At 41.1% G+C, this 20,046-nt stretch overlaps 1 long non-coding RNA gene across 1 annotated transcript; it reads right to left on the bottom strand.

The window, feature by feature from the left end:
- Positions 1 to 1,355: 1,355 nt before the first annotated feature.
- Positions 1,356 to 7,812, bottom strand: LOC101178547. The gene is made up of 5 exons (XR_179752.2): positions 7,615 to 7,812; positions 7,255 to 7,441; positions 6,989 to 7,058; positions 3,890 to 4,620; positions 1,356 to 2,773 (listed from the first exon to the last, which is right to left on the bottom strand). It is a non-coding gene; the product is annotated as an uncharacterized LOC101178547 (long non-coding RNA).
- Positions 7,813 to 20,046: the final 12,234 nt, after the last annotated feature.

Below are 20,046 nucleotides of genomic sequence, written 5' to 3'. Positions count from 1 at the left end.
CTGCTCGGCAGTCAGAAACTGAGGGAGGTGGATGTTCTCAGTCCAGTGGGTCTCTGGACATCAGTTGTCCACTTGAGGTACAGGAACAAATCTTTTTGTTTGTTTGTTTTAATTTTTTTGTTTTTTGTTTTTTGTTGCTCTTGTTGCCCAGGCTGGAGTGCAGAGACACAATCTTGGCTCACTGCAACCTCCGCCTCCCAGGTTCAAGCGATTCTCCTGCCTCAGCCTCCTGAGTAGCTGGGATTACAGGTGCCTGCCACCACACCTGGCTATTTCTGTATTATTAGTAGAGATGGGGTTTTGCCATGTTGGCCAGGCTGGTCTTGAACTTCTGACCTGGTGATCCACCCACCTCGGCCTCCCAAAGTGCTAGGATTACAAGTGTGAGCCACCACACCTGGCCCAGGAACAAATCTTTCTTACCTCATTTTTATCTCTAGGTTATGGAAAGGGGTGATGGGGGTGGGGGAGGATCCTCTGCATTGTCTTCCCTAAAAAACAGGATCAACTGGGGAGACTTGTGAGCGTCCCTTGGAAGTGAAGGTGGACTGAACATACCGTCTGGGTGTCCACATACTCTCTTCAGACCCTGTGATGGCTAATTTTTCTTGTCAACTTGGCTAGGCGATTGGGGCCAGTTGTTTGGTCAACTAGTCTGGATGTTGTTAGAAAGATATTTTGTAGATGTGATTAACATTTACAATTGGCAGACTTTAAGTAAAGCAGATTACCTCCATGATGTGGGTGGGCCTCATCCAATCAGATGAAGGCCTTAGGAGCAAAAGCTGAGGTGTCTGGGGAAGAAGGCACTCTGCCTCAAGACTGACATAGAAATCCTGTCTAGATTTCCAGCCCACTGGTCTGCCCTGCAGACTTTGGGTCCAAGATTACAATTTCAACTCTTGTCTGAATTTCTATCCAAAGGGCCTGCCCTAGGTTTCAGACTTGCCAGCATCCACAATTGCATGACTCAATCCCTTAAAATAAATCTCAATCTTTCTCTTTCTTATTGTTTCTGTTTCTCTGAAGAACCCTGACTGAAACTGACGAAGCCTCTCTCATTGACCACACTCTGAGCCCTCTTCTCAACTAGGCCTCCTCCATGGCCTGCTGAGCCCAGTTTTAGCAAAAAATCCTGCTGAGGCAGTTTATTGGAAATCCCCCGTGCCTTTGATATCTAATCAGGTCTCTCTCCCCTACCCCAAGTTCCCCATAGTAATTCTCTGTCCTCTCCCTCACTGGGCCCACTGGCTATAAATCCCCACTTGTCCCTGTTTGTATTTAAAGTTGAGTTCCATCTCTCTCGCTCTCTCAGTCTGTTTGGGCTGCTGTAACAAAATGTCATCAACTGGAAGGCTTATAAACAACAGAAATTTATCTCTCACAGTTCAGAAGGCTCAGAAGTCCATGGTCAGGACATCAGCAGATTCAGTGTGTGGTAAGGGCCAATTTTCTGGTTCGTGGATGATGCTTCCTGGCTGTGTCCTCATATGATGGAAAGGGTGAGGGGTCTCTCCCAATGCCTCTTTTAGAAGGGCACTGATCTCATTCATGAGGGCTCTGGCCTATGACATAATCATCCCTTAAAGTGCCCACCTCCTAATTCCTTCATATTGGAAGTGAAGTTTCAACTTATGAATTTGAGGGAGATACAAACATTGAGACCATAGCACTTACCTATTGCAATACTCTTAAATAAACTGTCTTAACATTTTTAACAAGTGTTTGGTGAATAATTTCTCTTTAATAATATAGACCTTATACCTAAGGCCAGTAACTATAAGGACTTTATAATACTCCAGAGTCAAACTCAATTTCTCATCTGGCTGCTGCCTCCTGTGTTCCTACAGCAATCTGAAGTACTGAAGTCAAAAACAGCACATGGGCCTTGCAGCATCTGGGGTGCAGCAAGCAGGGTGAAGGGGGAGATTGCCTTTTACTGTGTTCTACCAGAGGATACAGAATGGAGGGTGGCAGCTCCAAGGAATGAGAAAGCATCTCAATCCCTTTGGTCTAAGTGGGAAAACAAAAGAGCTGACAGCAATCTAGGGTGAGTTAGGGCCCAGGAGCTACAGAGCAGGCCGGTTTCATGATAACGAGCTTCTTTTTTGTGTAGGATGACTGTAGCAAGTTTATCTGTAAGACCCACAGGGACCTCAGCAATGACACATTGTGGGGTAGATTGGGAAGCCAGATTAGGTAATCACAGAGCTGGAGCACCTCTCTAAGAACCAGCTGGGGCTCTGCAGGGGTGTGACAAGTGCTCATCCGGATGAGGGACTCACAGAGACAACTGGCACATTAAACAGATTGTACCGTCATCTTCCTGACAGCACACCCACAAAGGACCATGTGTGGGAGCAGCTTCCCTCCAAGCCCTGGGCAAGAGGCCACAAGATCCAGGTGGGGACCCAGCCTCAGACAAGTGTCCAGTAGTGGAAACTAGTAGGAAACCAGGACAGATGGGCAGGGACAACAGGGCAGAGAAGGTGAGGCCTGAGGCTTGGTGGTACCCCAAAAGAGGTTTGGCTTGGTACAGATCATGAGTTGAGGCCATGATATCCTCCTGTCTGGTAAGGAACGGTTCCAGACATGGCTGGGGCTGCTGCTTCTGAGGAGTGTCATGAAGACTCCAACAGGGAAGGCTTGAGGCCATGAGGCCAAGTCCGTCATGTCATTCCAGCTCCCCTTCAGGGAATATGGAGATACACTAAAGGAATGTCTCTGTTTTATTGTTGAAAATGGGCACCTTTTCCTTCAGTGACCTGCATCACTGCACAGCAATAATAATGATAATAATAAAACTACCCAAAGTTTATTGAATAATTTCCTTAGGGAAAGCACATGACATACATAATTGGGTGTAAACAACCTTATAGTTCCCATTTTAAAGCTGCAAAACCCGCCGGGCACAGTAGCTCACACCTGTAATCCCAGCATTTTAGGAGGCCGGGGCAGGTGTATGATGAGGTCAGGAGTTCAAGACCAGCCTGGCCAACATGGTGAAACCCCATCTCTACTAAAAATAGAAAAATTAGCCAGGCATGATTGCAGGCGCCTGTAATCCCAGCTACTTGGGAGGCTGAGGCAGAGAATTGCTTGAACCTGGGAGGCGGAGGTTGCAGTGAGCCGAGATCGCGCCACTGCACTCCAGCCTGGGCAACAGAGCGAGACTCCATCTCAAAACAAAAACAAAAACAGAAAAAAAAACCCTGAGGCTTATGGAGTTAGTGCCCCCAAATAACACCGCTGAAAACTTAAGTTTAGCTTAGCACAGTGAAAACTTAATGCGAATGTAGACAACCTGAGTCAATACTTAACCACCATGTTATTATCTTAGCATAAAAGTTCATTCTAAAGTATGCTGACCTGACCACATCTCAGGCATACTGAGATTACTGACAATAGCTTTAGGACCAAATGACCAGGAGCCTAAATTTGCCTCTGCTATTTCCTGGCTGAGTGACCTCAACATGCACTGCTTATTGGCAATAAGAGTCAGATTCTTCATCTATAAAATGAGGATGGCAATGTATGTAGTATGTAGTAATCATACAATATGATTACTTTCTGGTTTGAAACCCATCTTGAAGCCAGGCCTGAGATGTGGTCAGGTGAGGGCCCCATTCTGTTCACTGGGGACCTTACCACACACAAGGGGATCTCTAGGTTGGCATAGTCATTTCCTCAGGACATTACCAGCCTAAGTCCTCATCTTCTGGAACAGTCTCACTTTCTCCCACTGAGTAGGAATATAGCTATTTGTATTCTCTTTCTAGAAGCAAGAGGACCTCCTCTGAAGGGTGAAGAGGAGGTATGAAGACATCAGTATCACCTGGATTCAAAGAAGAGAACCGACCATAATAAATTAGAAAACAATTTGTATTACCTGCTTCAAATACTCTTTAGTTTTCAGACAGGTTGATAGTCCAAAGTGTTGCTGACTTTTTGGAAATAGTAGCATCCAAAGTGTAGGGAGCTGGGCTTTAGAATGAAAAATCTAGAATTAAATTCTTTTCCCACTGCTGATTAGCTGGGTGGCCTTCAGCGAGTTGCTTAAATTCTCTATGCCTCAGGTTCTTTGTCAGTAAGGAAAATGCTGCATGGGGTTGTGACTAAAAACAAAATGATGTTTATAAAGCAACTATCCTGGTGATGAACACAGAATGCAAGTTCTATCAATGTCCATTCTTCTTCATTGTTAAAAAGGTATATGTGTGTAAAGACAACTCACATCAGGCTAGAAAGCCTTGGTTGATTGAAGTTTCATGTCATTTTAAGAGATTTCTTGTTCCTGAGGATCTCCAACTCTGCTAGAAAACTTATGAGTCCACATGCCGCTGGTGGGCTGAGGTCAGAGCCCTTCTAAGGACACCAGTGGGATCATTCAGCACTAGGACTAGGACAGCACCGGCTCTCTGGGTCTCCCTGTTCCAATTCTGTGGCACAACTTCTGGCCATGGTACTGAAAGATACTTTTCTTGATTTCCTAACTACTTTCCCTTCTCTCCACTTCCTACAGTCACAGAGTGGCTCATGGTCTTGTGGGCAGCCTGGGCTGGCCCCTGGTGAGTCCCCATAGATAAGCTTCACAGCTCTTCACTGGAGCCTTTTGCCCAACTTAGGAAGACGAAGAATTGAGGTTGGAAAATAGGAGACAGGTCAGTTCCAACAATTTCTGATTCAGTGTTCATTCTAATGAACAGCTCCCTGCTCAGAAATGTAATAACAGCGCTGATAATTAGCATTCATTTAGTCCCTACTGCTTTGCCTGTATTATTAAATTAAGTAATGATATCTTATAAGCAACTCTGGCCTGATAGATAGTAAGTACTTATAACTGTTGTTTTTGCTATTGTTATTTTCATTTAATTCTCTCAAATCTCTGATGAGCAGAAATTGCCATCCTCATTTTACAGATGAAGAATCTGACACTTATTGCCAATAAGCAGTACCTACTGAGGTCACTCAGCCAGAAAGCAGCAGAGGCAAAATTAGGCTCCTGGTCATTTGGTCCTAAAGCTATTGTCAAAACATTACACTACCTCTGAAGATCCTTCTGGCCAAATAGGCAGAGGTCAGTATGATTACTTGACCCAATCTGTTTCTTCTGAGCTCAATTCAGTGGTGCTTTGGGGCTCATATGAGCTTGCAAGAACCAATTGTGTGCATTTCTTCCCAACTCTGTGTTGGTAGCATGATGTCAACCAGTGGGAATATTTGCACCACACAACTAGGTAAACACTGCAAATTAGGGCTTTCTAAATTTTTCTAGAGATATGGATTAGCAGTACTTAACTAGCCAGGATTATTAAAATAAGACATGGGTAATGTCAAGGACTATCATATATGCCTGTGGACTTTAGTCTATGGTTTTCTGACTACATATATACCGTGAGAGAGGAATGGGATTCAGCACAATTGTTGTTATTTATTTCTGCATAACAAATTACTCTGAAATTCAGTGGCTTAAATAACAATAAATATGTATTATCTCTCAGAGTTTCTTCGGGCTGGGAATTTGGAAGAGACTTAGTTGGCTCTGTTGGGTGGTTCTGGCTTGGAGTCTCTTATGAAATAGCAGGCAAATTGCCAGCTGGGCCTCCAGTCACGTGAACAAAGTTGTGCCACTCACATGGTCGGCAAATTCATGGTGGCTGTTGTCAGGAACCCTCAAGTCCTGATCACATGGACTTCACAGAGGGCCACTTGAATGTTTTCACAATGTGGCAGCAGCCTTCTCCAGGGTGAATAAGCTGAGAGAGCAAGGTAAAAGCCGCAATGTCTTTTATGAACATCAAATTCTGCCATTTCCACAATATCCTACTGGTCACACATCAGCCCTATTCTGTGCAAGAGATAGCTACACAAGGGCATGAATAGCAGGAGATGAGAATCATTGGAGGAATCTTGAAAGCTGACTACCATGATTGTACAAAGAAATTGTGATTCCTTCATCCTTCAGGGCTGACAGCAAATAATTTTCTCCTAAATCCCATGCCACTTGCCTGATAGCTGTAGCACAAAGTTTTTTTCTAAGCAATGAAGAATGATGGCTACTGGATAAGAAAACAAATGACAGTGTCTACCCCAACATTATACACTCCCCAGATAAGAAACTCTTCTTGTACTCACCATACAATTAGCCTCTACATGTTTGCTCTCAGCTTATTAACCAGAATAAATTCCTCTTGTGTCTTTTTTGCTTGGTTCTCACAAGCCATCTTTGTGTCTCTCTGATTGAATAGACATCCTTTTCATGGGGTGGGGCTGAAACCAAGAATTAATCTCTGGGCATTGAGTAAAGGGGAAAATGAAGCTGATACGGAAAATAAAGTTAGTTTCTTTGGCTCTGAGAAGATAAGGGCAGGTGATGCCTCTATCCCAATTGGCCTGATCACAGGTGCATTATTCCGAAGCTGCTGCTTGCTGAGTTAATGTCCAGGCTGAAGGAGAATGTGTATGACTGGTCTAAAGGCAGATGTCTTTGGAAGTATTTGAAACATTTTCAGTACAGTATACAGTGAAGGAAAGAGAGGGGAAAGCAGTTTTACAACACAAAGTGTTTATGATTATTAACATTTTATTTCTTCATAATTTAAATGGTACAGTAAGTTCAAAAAAAGAAAAATATTGTTGCCTTGACTTAGCAGACTGTGTTTTTCACTCAAAACTTCAGTATGAAGGGCTCAAAATAGTAACTAGTTAACACATCTTCACCTTGTAAAAAGGTTTGGATAAAGCAGGCACTATGAACTCTCATCCTTATTCCTTTTAACCCCCAAACTGAATGCATAAATCCAAGGGTTCTCAAATAGAAAACATATTTTTCTTATAACTGAGATAGCTTTTTATATGTTTATCCTGCACTCTTGGATAAAATGCTTTGAATGTAGCATTTCTTATTAATTAGATTAATTGTCAGGTCCATCTATAATCTGTGTTTTGTGTAGAAAATCACACCAAGCCCAAGGCATGCCAGACTTACTTGAGCCATTTGTGATGGAATCACTAGACAAGCAGATTAAAGAACTACTCAGACAGTGGTATCTGGACTTCTGAAAGATACATGATGAATGCCTTATTACCACTAGGACAAAAGTGAGGAATGGGGGCTGGATAGCAGTATTTTAGGGAGAGTCACTTAATTGGTTGTCTTGAAGGGGTCCCAAATAACAATCTCTATTGACCTGAAGTGAGTTTCCCTTTCTTCCTCCTAGAAGCTGTTAATATATTCTTGTCAAAATTCTTAACCTGTAATAGTCAGGGTTCATTTAGAGAAGCAAACCACTGGGATATTACATACACTAGTGATTTGTTAGTAGGATTTGACTCTACATAGGCTGGTAAGATATTTAACCACCTTAGAAGCTGGTTAAATAGTCTCTATAGGGCTGTCATCTTCATATCTGATGCTGAATGATGAAGTCCTCAGGGCAGGCTGGGAAGGGAAGGGAAGATGATTGCAAAGTGGTAGAGAGCAAGGACAAGCTGGAGATGACAAGCATGAGCTGAAATGAACACAGAAGGACTGGAACCCATGTTAGTATTGCACTGCCTCCAATTTTAAATATACGGTGTCTTGTAAGAAAAGCAGATAAACACATATCTTACCCATGAGTGGAGAAGCTGAAGTAAAATTCAGGGGAGGATGGAGCAGCTGCAAGCCTGGGTGGCATCCCATGCCAACAAGGTGACCCAGTAGATAAGTGACAAGGTGCATGAGCTGCCTGGTGCCCTTGCATAGACTTTTCAAGTGTTAGAAAAATGTCTCCATGCCTTGCAATTTGTCTCTTGTGGCCAACCCTAACTGGAAACAAACAGGAAAGGGATTCTAGGAAACCTGTTTCCACCTAGCCAAGCTGACATGTTACTAAGCCACCACACCACTTCACAGGCTAAAGCATTAGGTTCCTGGCGCAAGGTCCTGCTCTTCACCTTATCAGCTGTCCATAAATCTGATGACTTCAGCATCCAATATCTGCGACTCTTGTTTCTCTGACCTCCTTATTACCAGTGAACTCCTTGTCCACTCCACCTCACCCATGACTTGCATAGTCATCCTTGACCTTTTGTCCCCTCCAAGATGGTCCATCTTCATAGTCTAATTAAAATTTCATTCTCTCTGACTGCTCCTTTCCAACCAGCTTGCATGCTCACTTACCCCACTCTGTGTTTTTGCTTCATTAGGATTTCTAGTCTGTTGACTCTTTTGCTTTCATCCAAAGCATCACCTCTTTCTCTTCATTATCCTCCTCAGTCAGACTAGATTCTCAACACTGTCACTTTAATGGCCCTAAACCTTATTTTTCTTTTTTTTTTTTCTCATGGTCATCAACAAAACCCCACCTCTGGATGACCCCAAATAATTTCCTCTCAAGGCCTTACCTGAGCAGCCAAGAGGTGCTAGAGGAACTTAAACAACAGGACTATAATCACTTATCTCAAATGATCATGGTTACTGTCCCGAGCTTCTCCTACTACACTCTCCAGTCAACTTATATTTTTATATGAAACAAAATATGTAATTTTATTAATTTATATGTGGAAAAACAATTATAGATTCACATGCAGCTGTAAGAAATAATACAGAGATCCAGGCAGGGTGCAGTGGCTCATGTCTGTAATCCCAGCACTTTGGGAGGCTGAGGTGGGTGAATCACTTGAAGTCAGGAGTTCGAGACCAGCCTGGCCAACATGGTGAAACCCCGTCTGTACTAAAAATACAAAAACTAGCTGAACGTGATGGTGCATGCCTGTAGTCCCAGCTACTTGGGAGGCTGAGGCAGGAGAGTGGCCTGAATCCAGGAGGCAGAGGTTGCAATGGGCCCAGATCGCACCATTGCACTCCAGCCTGGGCAACAGAGCAAATCTGTGTCTCAAAAAAAAAAAATATATATATACAGAGATCCTTTGCATAGTTTTCCCAGTTTCCTCCAATGGTAATATTTTGCAGAATTATAGCATAATATGACAACAAGAATACTAACATGGATATAATTCACTGATCTTATGCAGATTTCCATTTTACTTGTCCTCATTTGTGTGTGTATGTAAATTCTATACAATTTTATCACCTGTGTAGGTTCATGTATTCTTTATCATAACAAAGATACTAAACAATTGTAACAGCACGAGGATTCATTATGTATTCTTTTATAGTCACCCCCACCTTCATTCCACCCCTACTCCATCCCTAACTCCAGAAAAATCCTAATCTGTCTTCCATTTCTAAAATTTTATCATTTCATAAATGCTATATAAATGGACTCATTCAGTATGTAATCCTTTTGTTACAGGGATTTTTTTCTCAGTATAAGTTTCTGGAGATTCACCCAGGTTGTTGTGTATATCAATAGTTCATTCTTTTTGATTACTGAATAGTATTCCATGTACGTACATACTACAGTTTGTTTAATCATTTACCTTTTGAAGGACAGCTATGTATATTCCACTGTGGGGCAAAAAGGCTGTTATCAGCATTTGTGTATAGGTCTTTTTGTGTGAACAGAAGGCTTCCTTTCTCTGGAATAAATGCCCGGAGGTGTACTAGGTGGTATGGTAGTTGCACTTTCAGTTTTTAAGAAAACTACCAAGCTATATTTCAGAGTGGCTGTACCATTTTACATGCCCACCAGCAATGTGTCAGTGGTGAATTTTCCGCATGTTCTCACTGGCATTAGATGTTGTCTCTGTTTGTACTTATTTATTTATTTATAATGACTGGGTCTTACTATGTTGCCCAGGTTGGTCTCAAACTCCTGTGCTCAAACCATCCTCCTGCCTCAGCCTCCTAAAATTTTGGGATTACAGGCATGAACCAACATGTGTGGCCTCTTTTTAATTTTAGTCATTTTAATAGCTATGTTAGGTTACCTCGCTCTGGTTTTAATTTGCATTTTCTTAGTGGCTAATAAGGTTGAACATCTTTTCATGTGCTTATTTGCCATCCGTATATTCTCTTCAGTACAATATCTCTGCATATATTTGCCCATTTTTAGTTGCATTATTTTTTAACTGTTGAGTCTTGAGGTTCTTTGTATACTCTAGACACTAGCACTTTGTCAGACATATTGTTTCCAAATATTTTCTTCCATTCTGAAGCTTGTCTTTTCATCCTCATAACAAAGTCCTTTTGCAGATCAAAAGTTTTTAATTTGATGAAGAGCAATTTATCAGGTTTTTCTTTTATGACTTATCCTTTTGGTATCAATTCTAAGAACACTCTTCCTGGCCCTCTATTCTGTAGATTTTTCCCCCAAGTTTTTTACTGACAGTTGTATAGTTTTACATTTTATATCTATATCTGTGATCTATTTTGAGTTAATTTTTGTATAAGATGTAGGACATAGGTCAAGGTTTATTTTTGTTTGTTGTTTATTTATTTTTGTCTGCGGATGTCCAATTGCACCATTTGTTGGAAAGATTATCCTTCCATTGAATCGCTTCTGCACCATTGTCAAAAACAGTTGGGCATGTTGGTATGGGTTTGTTTCTGGGTTCTCTGTGCTGTTCCACCGACCTGTATGACCATCCTTCTGCCAAATTACACAGTCTTGGTTACTGTAGCTCTGTGTCTTAAAATCGAATAGACAGATTTCTCCTTCTTTATTTTTCTTTTCCAAAAACTTTAAAGTAATCTTGCTTTGTTGCCTTTCTTATGAATTTGAAAATAATCTATAGCTACAAACATTTTGCTAGGATTTTAATAGTCATTGCTTTCTACCTGTATATCAATTCGGGGATAATTAATATTTAACAGTGTTGAATAGTCCAGTTCATGAACATGATGTGTCTTTCTGTGTATTCGGATCTTCTTTGATTTCTTTCATCAGCATTGCATAGTTTTCAGTATACAAATCCTGTACATGCTATTTTATATTTGCACCTGAGTATTTAATTTTCTTTGAGCAATTATAAGTGGTATTGTATTCTAATTTCAGTTTCCATGTGTTGCTAGTATACAGAAAAAATTTGCTTTTTATATGTTTATGCTGCAGCCCGCATTGATGGTGACTTAATTCTGGGAGCTTATTTGTAAGATGCTTTGGGATTTTCTATGCAGACAATCATGTCATCTGCAAAGTGAGGCAGTTCGATTTCTTCCTTTCTAACCTGTATGCATTTTATTTCCTTTTCTTGCCTTAATTGCTCTAGCTAGAAATTCTAGCACTATGTTGAATAAGATTGGTGAGAGCAGACAGCTTGCTTTGCTCCTGATCTCAGGAGGAAAGAATTCAGTTTTTCACCATTAAGTATGTTAGCTATAAGTTTTTGTAGATTGTGTATCAAGTTAAAGAAGTTCTCCTCTATTCTTATATTTCTGAGTTTTTGCTATGAACGGGTGTTGAATTTTGTCAAATACCTTTTCTATGTCTATTGATATGATCATGGGATTTTAAATTCTTTAGTACGTTAGTATGATCGGTTATAATGATTAATTTTCCCATATGAAAATTAGCCATGTATGCCTGGGAATAAACCCTGTTTGATCATGGTATATAATCCTTTTTGTATGTTGTTAATTTCTATTTGATAATATTCTGTTAAGGGCTTTTGCATCTATATTCATGACAGGTATTGGTCTGTAGTTTTATTTTCTTGTCATATCTGGTTTGGGTATCAGGTTAATACTAACTTCATAAAATGAATTGAGAAGTGTTTCCTCTGCTTCCATATTCTAGACAATATTGTATAGAATGGGTATTCATTCTTCTTTAAACATTAGATGGAATTCACTGATAAAATCATCTGGGTCTGGAATTTCTTTTTTAAGAGTTTTGAAATTATAAATTCAATTTACTTAATAGTCGTTGGGTTAGTTACTTTGTTTTTATTTTTTATTTTTTTTGAGATGGAATCTCGCGCTGTCACCCATGCTGGAGTGTAGTGGCATGATCTCTGCTCACTGCAACCTCCGCCTCCCAAATTCAAACGATTTTTATGCCTCAACCTCCCTAGTAGTTGGGATTACAGGCAAGCGCCACCACACTGGGCTAAAGGGCTATTTAAATAATCTATTTCATATTAGGTGAACTGTAGTAGTTTGTGCTTTTTTGAGGGATTGATCCATTTCATCTAGGCTTGGAGATTTATGAGTGTAGACTGTAGTATTTCCATATTATCCTTTTGCTGTCTGCAGGATCTGTAGAGATATCCCGGTTTTATTCTTGATATTTGAAATTTTTGTTTTCTCTCTTTTATTGTTTGTCATCTTACAAGAGTTTTGTGAATTTAGCTTTTCCAAAAAAAAAAAAGTCTTTGTTTTATTGGTTTTCTGTAGATTTGTGTTTTTAATTTCAGTGATTTTGCTGTTATTTATTTATTTACTTTTGAGATGCAGTTTCACTCTTGTCGCCCAGGCTGGAGTGCAATGGCACAATCTTGGTTCACTGCAACCTCCGCCTCCCGGGTTCAAGCGATTCTCCTGCCTTAGCCTCTGGAGTAGCTGAGATTACAGGTGTGCACCACCACTCCTGGCTAAATTTTCTTGTATTATTATTTGAGACGGGGTTTCACCATGTTGGCTAGACTGGTCTTGAACTCCTGTCTTCAGGTCATTCACCCGCCTTGGTCTCCCAAAGTGCTGGGATTACAGGCGTGAGCCATGGCGTCCAGCCAATTTTGTTGTTATCTTTATTATTTGCTTTATTCTGCTTGCCTTGGGTTTATTTTGCTCTTCTTTAGTAGATTCTTGAGGTGGGAGCTTAGATAATTGAGTTGAAATCTTTTCTCTTTTCTAGTGAATGTATTTAGTGCTATTAATTTCCCTCTCAGCACTAATGTAGCTGTGTCTCATGCATTTTCATATGTTTTATTTTTTAATTTTCATTCAGTTAAATGCATTTTAAAAATTTCCCTTGATGCTTTCCCTTTCACTCATGAATCATTTAAAAGTATTTTGTTTAGTTTGCAAATGTTGGAAGATTTTCCTGTTATCTTTCTGTTGTTGATTTCTATTTTGGTTCATTATGATTAGAGAACATACTCTATATCATTTCAGTTATTTTAAATTCGTTGGCCGGGTGTGGTGGCTCACACCTGTAATCCCAGCACTTTGGGAGGCCAAGACCAGCCTGGTCAACCTGGCGAAACCCCATCTCTACTAAAAATACAAAAATTAGCTGGGTGTGGTGGCACATACCTGTAATTCCAGCTACTAGGGAGGCTGAGGCACGAGATTTGCTTGAACTTGGGAGGCGGAGGTTGCAATGAGCTGAGATCATGCCACTACACTCTGTGACACAAAATATTACCTGTCATGGTATATGTTCTGTGGGCATTTGAAAAGTATGTATATTCTGCTGCTGGTGAGTGGAACATTCTATAAATGTTGATTAGATACCATTCCTTGATGGTGTGTTGAGTTTTTGTACATCCTGGCTTATTTTCTGCCTAGTTGTTCTCACAATTATGGAGAGGGAGTTGTTGAAGTTTCCACTGTTTAATTCTGCTTTCAATTCCATCAGTTTTTGCTTCACATATTTTTCAGCTCTGGCATTTGGTGCATACACTTTCAGAATTATTAAGTCTTCTTGGAGGATTTACACTTTATCATATATAGGGTTCTTCTCTCTCTTTGGCAATTTTCTTTGCTCTGACATCTGCTTTATCTGACACCAGTGTAGCTGCTCCTGCTTTATTTTGTTTAATATTTCTTCTCTCCCCTCCATTCTGCTGTTGAGCCCATTCAGAGATTTTCTTTATATAATCTGTTTCCTAGATGAGTTTTTCTAATTCTTTGCATTTGTTTCATGCATGTTCCAAATTGTTTGTTAAAATATTGGCCGGGTGCGGTGGCTTACGCCTGTAATCCCAACACTTTGGGAGGCTGAGGCAGGCAAACTGCTTGAGGCCAGGGGTTCGAGACCAGCCTGGCCAACATGGTGAAACCCCGTCTCAAATAATAATACAAGAAAATTTAGCCAGGAGTGGTGGTGCACACCTGTAATCACAGCTACTCGGAAGGCTGAGGCTTGAGAATTGCCTGAACCCGGGAGGTAGAGGCTGCAGTGAGCCGAGATTGTGCCAATGCACTCCAGCCTGGGCAACGGGGCAAGACTCTGTCTCAAAACACACACACACACACACACACACACAATATACATATATATATGAGCTACTTTAAAGTCTTTGTCAGATAATCCTAATCATCTCTTTCTCATCTTAGTGTTGGCATCTATAATTGTTTGTTTTTCATCTAGTTTGAGATCTTCCTGGTTCTGTATATGATGAGTAATTTTCACTTGCAATCTGGATATTTTCCCATAATATGAGCCTGTGGATCTTATTTAAACTTTCCGTTTTAGCTGGGATTCCCTGGCACTTTTCTGGCAAGGGAAGAAGGGGTCACCTCTTTGTTACTTCCAGGTAGAAGTAGAAGTCCAGGTTCTCCACCTGGCCTCTGTTGACATCTGAGGTTGGGGGAGGGCCCCTCATTACTGCCAGATAGAAGTGAAGTCCAGGCTGATCATGTGGTCTCCACTGACAATTTGGGGTGGGCTCATTACTGATTGTTGAGCATAAAAGTCTCAGTTCCCTACTTGGACTTACCTGACACCATCTCAAAAGGGGGCTTTGTTGCCTTTTTACAGCTCTGACAGGGTAGAAGTCTAGGCTCCCCATTCAACCTTTGCTGGGCTGGTGGGGGTGGGGGCCATGGTCTTTTCCATGGCGTTTTGCTGGAGTGGAACAGCTATTGCCTAAAGGCTGCCCTTTTCCCATTTATTTGGCTAAACACATCAGGACTTTATTGGGGCTGTATTTTTTTTTTTTTTTTTTTTTTGCTGCGTTAATTATCTTGACTGAGCTACTGGCTTCTTCTTTAGTTTCAAATCTGGGGTAAATGAGGCAAAAAGAAAACCCAGAGAACTCACCACTGTGTCATTCTTCCATCTTGAGATTTCTAGGCAGCTTTTCCTTCTCTGCGTCTTTCAGTTTCCTGTGTTTGTTTTATACATAAAATGTCGAGGGTGTTTAGTGGCACTTAGCAGGAGGAATAGGGAAGGGTTCCTCTATTTCGTTTTCCTGGAAGCAGTTCTCTCATTGTGGTTTTAGTTTGCATTTCTCTAATGCCAAATGATGTTGAACATCTCTTCTCGTGCTTATGTGGCATCTGCAATTCTCTTCCATGAAATTCAACTATAATCTTAAGCTCTTATTCTCTCAACCTTCTGACCATCTTATTTCCTGCTTTGTTAACAGCAGATATTCCTCTTCTGAAAGAAAATTGAAGTCATCAAATGGGAATTTCCTCAAATTTCTAACACCAATCCCACAAATGAATCAAAATTTGCCCTTTTCAGCCTTTCTCTCCTGCTGCCTGGGGTCCTACCCCCTTCCTCTTTTCAGAACCCTATGCCATTAATTATTGCTTATCTTTCCCATATATTCAATTACTTCTCAATCAACCTTTCCCAAGAACATTTAAACCTGCTCAAGCTTCACTTTGTTAAACAAAAGCACACAGGACCTCCCCTCCCTTGTGTTATTTTGTTTCTCTCTTCTATCTCAGTCAAAATTTCTCAAAACGAACACTTCATTTCTACAAAAAAAATTTTTTTAAATAGAGGCAGTGTCTTACTATGTTGCTTAGGCTGGTCTCAAACTCCCGGCCTCCAATGATCCTCCTGCCTCAGCCCAAAGTGCTGGAATTACAGATGTGTGCCTCCACGCCTGGCAAAACAAGCACTTATCTTTCCAGTCTGGCTTCTATTCTCTTCCCCTCACTGAAAGCTCTTGCTCTGGTCAATGAAGGCCACCAAGTCACCAAATCCAGTGGGCATTCATCCACCCTTACTTTACTTGACCATTCTTTTTTCTTGAAATACCCTCTTCCTTATACTTCGGGAAACTCTCACTCCAGGCTTTCTTCCTGGTGCTCTGGATACTCATTCTGGTCCCCCATGCAGACTCTTCCTCCCCACCAGGCTATTCAGTGTAGTGGATTCCTCAAGGCTCAGTCAGGCTCTTTTCTCTCTTCCATTTAAAACTTCTCCCTGGGAAACCTCATCCACCACCAACGCTTCAGTTACCAACTCCATAGCAAAGACTTTCACATCTATATCCCCACCCAGACTTCTCTGAGCTGCAAACTCTCATATTCAATCACCTTTTCTAAATCTCCACTTGGCCGTCACAAAGACACATCAAACATAACAGTGCCAGACAGAACTCATGCCCTTCCCCCATAAGCCCAGTCACCTTCTGTTGCTCTTTTCTCCATTTCCACTGCCACCACTACTGTCCAAGCCATCACCATCTTTCACCTGGATGTCCATAAATAGCCTCAACTGGACTCCCTGCATCCCCTCCACCTGGATGGATGGATGGTTCTTTGTACCACAATGCCAAAATAGAAATTGGATTATAACAGCTTCTGCTTAAACCCTTTTAATACCTCCAATTACACTGAGCATCAAGCCCCAAATCCTTTTTATCAAACCCCAAATCCACCCCTTTTTTTTTTCTGAGACAAGCTCTCCCTCCATCACTCAGGCTGGAGTGCAGTGGCACAAAAATAGCTTACTATGGCCTCAAGTTCCTGGGCTTAAGCAATCCATCTGCCTTGGCCTCTTAAAGTGCTGAGGTTACAGGTGTGCACCACCATGCCCTGCTAATTTTTTAAATTTTTTGTTTGTAGATACAGAGTCTTGCTGTGTTTCCCAAGCTAGCCTCGAACTCCTGGGCTCAAGGGATCCTCCTGCCTTGCCCTCCCAAAGTGCTGGGATTACAGGCTCAAGTCACTGCACCCGGTCCGCCCCAAATCCTCAACCTGGCCTGTAAGGGTTTCTGTGTTCCGGACCCTGTCTCTTGTCTAGTCTCATGTCATATCATTCCCTCCCTTTCATTTATCACTTAAGCTCCAATGGCCTTCAATCAGTGCCTTTACCCTCACCTCAAAAACACCCCAACTAAAAGGGTATGATGTTCTCAAACCTCAGCAATATGAAGGTCCAGAAAGCCAGAGGGGAAGCCACCTCCTGTTCTAAATGTGAACATTCTCTGCTTCAGGACCTTGAATTATGATTCCGCTCCTCCCAGCACTGCCCATTTCCAAATCTGTCCTTCATCCGCCCGCCTGGAGGCTTCCACCACTGCCTGTGGATTGTTTCTGTCTTCTGTCTCCTATTCAGATCAATACACTCCTAATGGATCCTGGCATTGGGACATGACATCCTTACCAGCATTGCTTCTGTGGCTCTGTTATGCTGAAGCATAGTGCTTGGTCACTATGCTTCCATGCTACAAGTCACGGAATAATGCCCTTTACACCCTGACATTCAGCTTCTAGTAGCCCCCTTCCCTTACATCCCCAAGAGCAACCTTTCCCACCCAGCTCCGAACTTGAACATGGGGAAAATAAGAGAATTTTTGTGCAAGATGTCTGCTAGAAATTGATTTAAAAACGACAATAAAAAATGCATTTAGGTGTAGAAGAAGCTTCTACTGAAAAATACGTGAACAGATGGGGCTGGGGGATTTTGTGATTATTACGTAAAGCCTGTATAGAGGGGAGGAAGACACTGGGAAGGAGTATCAGGATGTGAAGTAGGACCTTTCTGCTCTGCTGAGACATTAGTTTTGAAAATAATCGTGCATGTACTATACTTCAGGGCCTTGAGAGTTAAGAAGGGGAGAACTTGTGTCACTTCCTCAGGGAAGCCTTTCTGGATCCCTCCTGCTGCTTTTGAGTTTCATCTTTTCTGAGTTCCCACTGCACTTTCCATTAATTCATTAAATTAATTAATTATTAATTTTTATTAAGAGATAATTTATATACCATAGAATTCATTCTTTTAAAATGTACAATTTACTGGTTTTCAGTATATTCAAAAAGTTATAAAATCATCACCACTATTTAATTTCAGAATGTTTTCAATATCCCCAAAATAAGCCTCATACCTAGTAGCAATTACCTCTCAAACTCCTGTTCTCCCAGCCCCTGGCAACCACTAACTTACTTCTGTCTCTATAAATTTTCCTATTCTGGATAGTTTGCATAAATGAAATAATTCAACATGTGATCTTTTGTGTCTGGCTTGTTTCAATGTTTGTTCGTATTGCAGCATGCATCAATACTTCATTTTTATGGCTGAATAATATTTCCTTGTATGGATAAATTACATTTTACTTATCCATTCATCAGTTGACTGACATTTGGGTTGTTTCCACATTTTGTCTATTGTAAAAAATGTTGCTATGAATACTGGTATACAAGATTTTGTGTAGAAGTATGTTTTCAATTATCTTGGGCATGTACCTAGAAGTAGAATTGCTGAGCACATGATAACTGTATTTTTAACTCTTTGAGGAACTTCCAAATTGTTTTCCAAAATGCTGTACCATTTAACATTCTTACTAGCAATGTATAAAGTTTCCAGTGCCTTCACATCCTTGCCAACACTTGTTATTATTGACCCTTTTGATTTCAGCCATTCTAGTAGATATGAAATGACATCTCATTATGGTTTTGATTTGCATTTCTCTAATAACTAACGAAGTTGAGCATTTTTATGGGCTTATTAGCCACTTGTGTAACTCTTTGGAGAAATATCTATACAAATGCTTTGGCCATTAAAAAATTGGTTATTCGTCCTTTTACTGTTGAACTATAAGAGTTTTAAAATATATTCTGAATACTAGTGACTTATAAGATATATAATTTGCAAATGTTTCCCCCAGTCTGTGGGCTGTATTTTCATGTTCTTGTGCATTTTTTGAAGCACAAATGTTCTTAATTTTGGAGAAGTCCAGTTTAGCCATTTTTATTGTTGTTTGGCTTGTGCTTTTGCTACTGTATGTAAGCAACCACTGCCTAATCCGAGGCTATTAATATTTATGCCTATGTTTTCTTCTATAGTTTCGTAAATTTAGCTTCCGTTTTCTCACATAGGCAATGCAGATAATAAAACTTAAGATCATAATATTGTAATCTTAGTATTGTTCAGAGGCTTGGATATGTTGACACATGGAAAGCCCATAATAAAGGGTTAGACTCTGCTGTTTCATAATTACCAGTGTTTATTCTTCTTACCTTCCTAACTTCAAGGAGTCCTTTAATCACTTCCTGTTTAACTTGAGAAGATTTGGCAAATACACCTGCTAACAGCAACTGATAAATAATGTTATCTGCAGTTTTCTAATGCCTGAGCTTCTACAAAGGCCTTCTTTAAACCCAGGTAGGCTGAACAACAAGGTACTCTATCCACTGGGCTCGTGCACTAACATCACTGTGAACAGAGAACAACACCTGCTGTCTGTGGCACTGGCCAGGTGTGAAGAGAGGGACTATGAGGCCGTTTTCCTGGAGTAGTTGGGGCATTAGAACTGGGGGAAGGCAGGCAATCTCAGAACTTACCTAAAAAGAGACGCAACCCACAGACTCCTAGAAAGCAAAGCAGAGTGGGTTGCAGATTTCTAAGGTGGTAGTCATGGGGGAGGAGGCTTATCCCCATTCACCATCTTAAACATTTGATAGGAGAAGTTATGCTGGGATTTCTTTAATTTATTTATATTTCCTGGTGTGTGTGTTTTTTTTCTCAAAGAAAATGCTTCAGTTTTTGTGTGTGTGTGTGTGTGGGGGGGTGGTGGTGGGGGGAGATGAAGTCTTGCTCTGTCACCCAGGCTGTAGTTCAGTGGCACAGTCGTGGCTCACTGCAACCTCCACCTCCCAGGTTCAAGCGATTCTCCTGCCTCAGCCTCCCAAGTAGCTGGGATTACAGGCACACGCCACCATTCCTGGCTAATTTTTGTGTTTTTAATGGATATAGTTTTTATCATGTTGGCTAGGCTGGTCTTGAACTCCTGACCTAAAGTGATCCGCCTGCCTCAGCTTCCCAAAGTGCTGGGATTACAGGCATGAGCCACCATGCCCGGCCGAAGCATAAGTCACCTACTTCCAGCCGGAATTGAACCAGTGACCTAAGGATTGCTTCAGTTTTTTAAAAGAAGTTTGAAAACAACTGATGTAATCTAACCCATCATAAATGAAAATGCAGCCCAGAAAAATTCAGTGACTCACCCAAAGTCACACAGGAAGGGAGC

Source organism: Nomascus leucogenys, chromosome 18 (genome assembly GCF_006542625.1).
Source record: "Nomascus leucogenys isolate Asia chromosome 18, Asia_NLE_v1, whole genome shotgun sequence".
Taxonomy (NCBI): Eukaryota; Metazoa; Chordata; class Mammalia; order Primates; family Hylobatidae; genus Nomascus; species Nomascus leucogenys.
The sequence above is the reverse complement of the archived record's forward strand: the minus strand, read 5'-3'. Positions and strand labels throughout refer to the sequence as shown.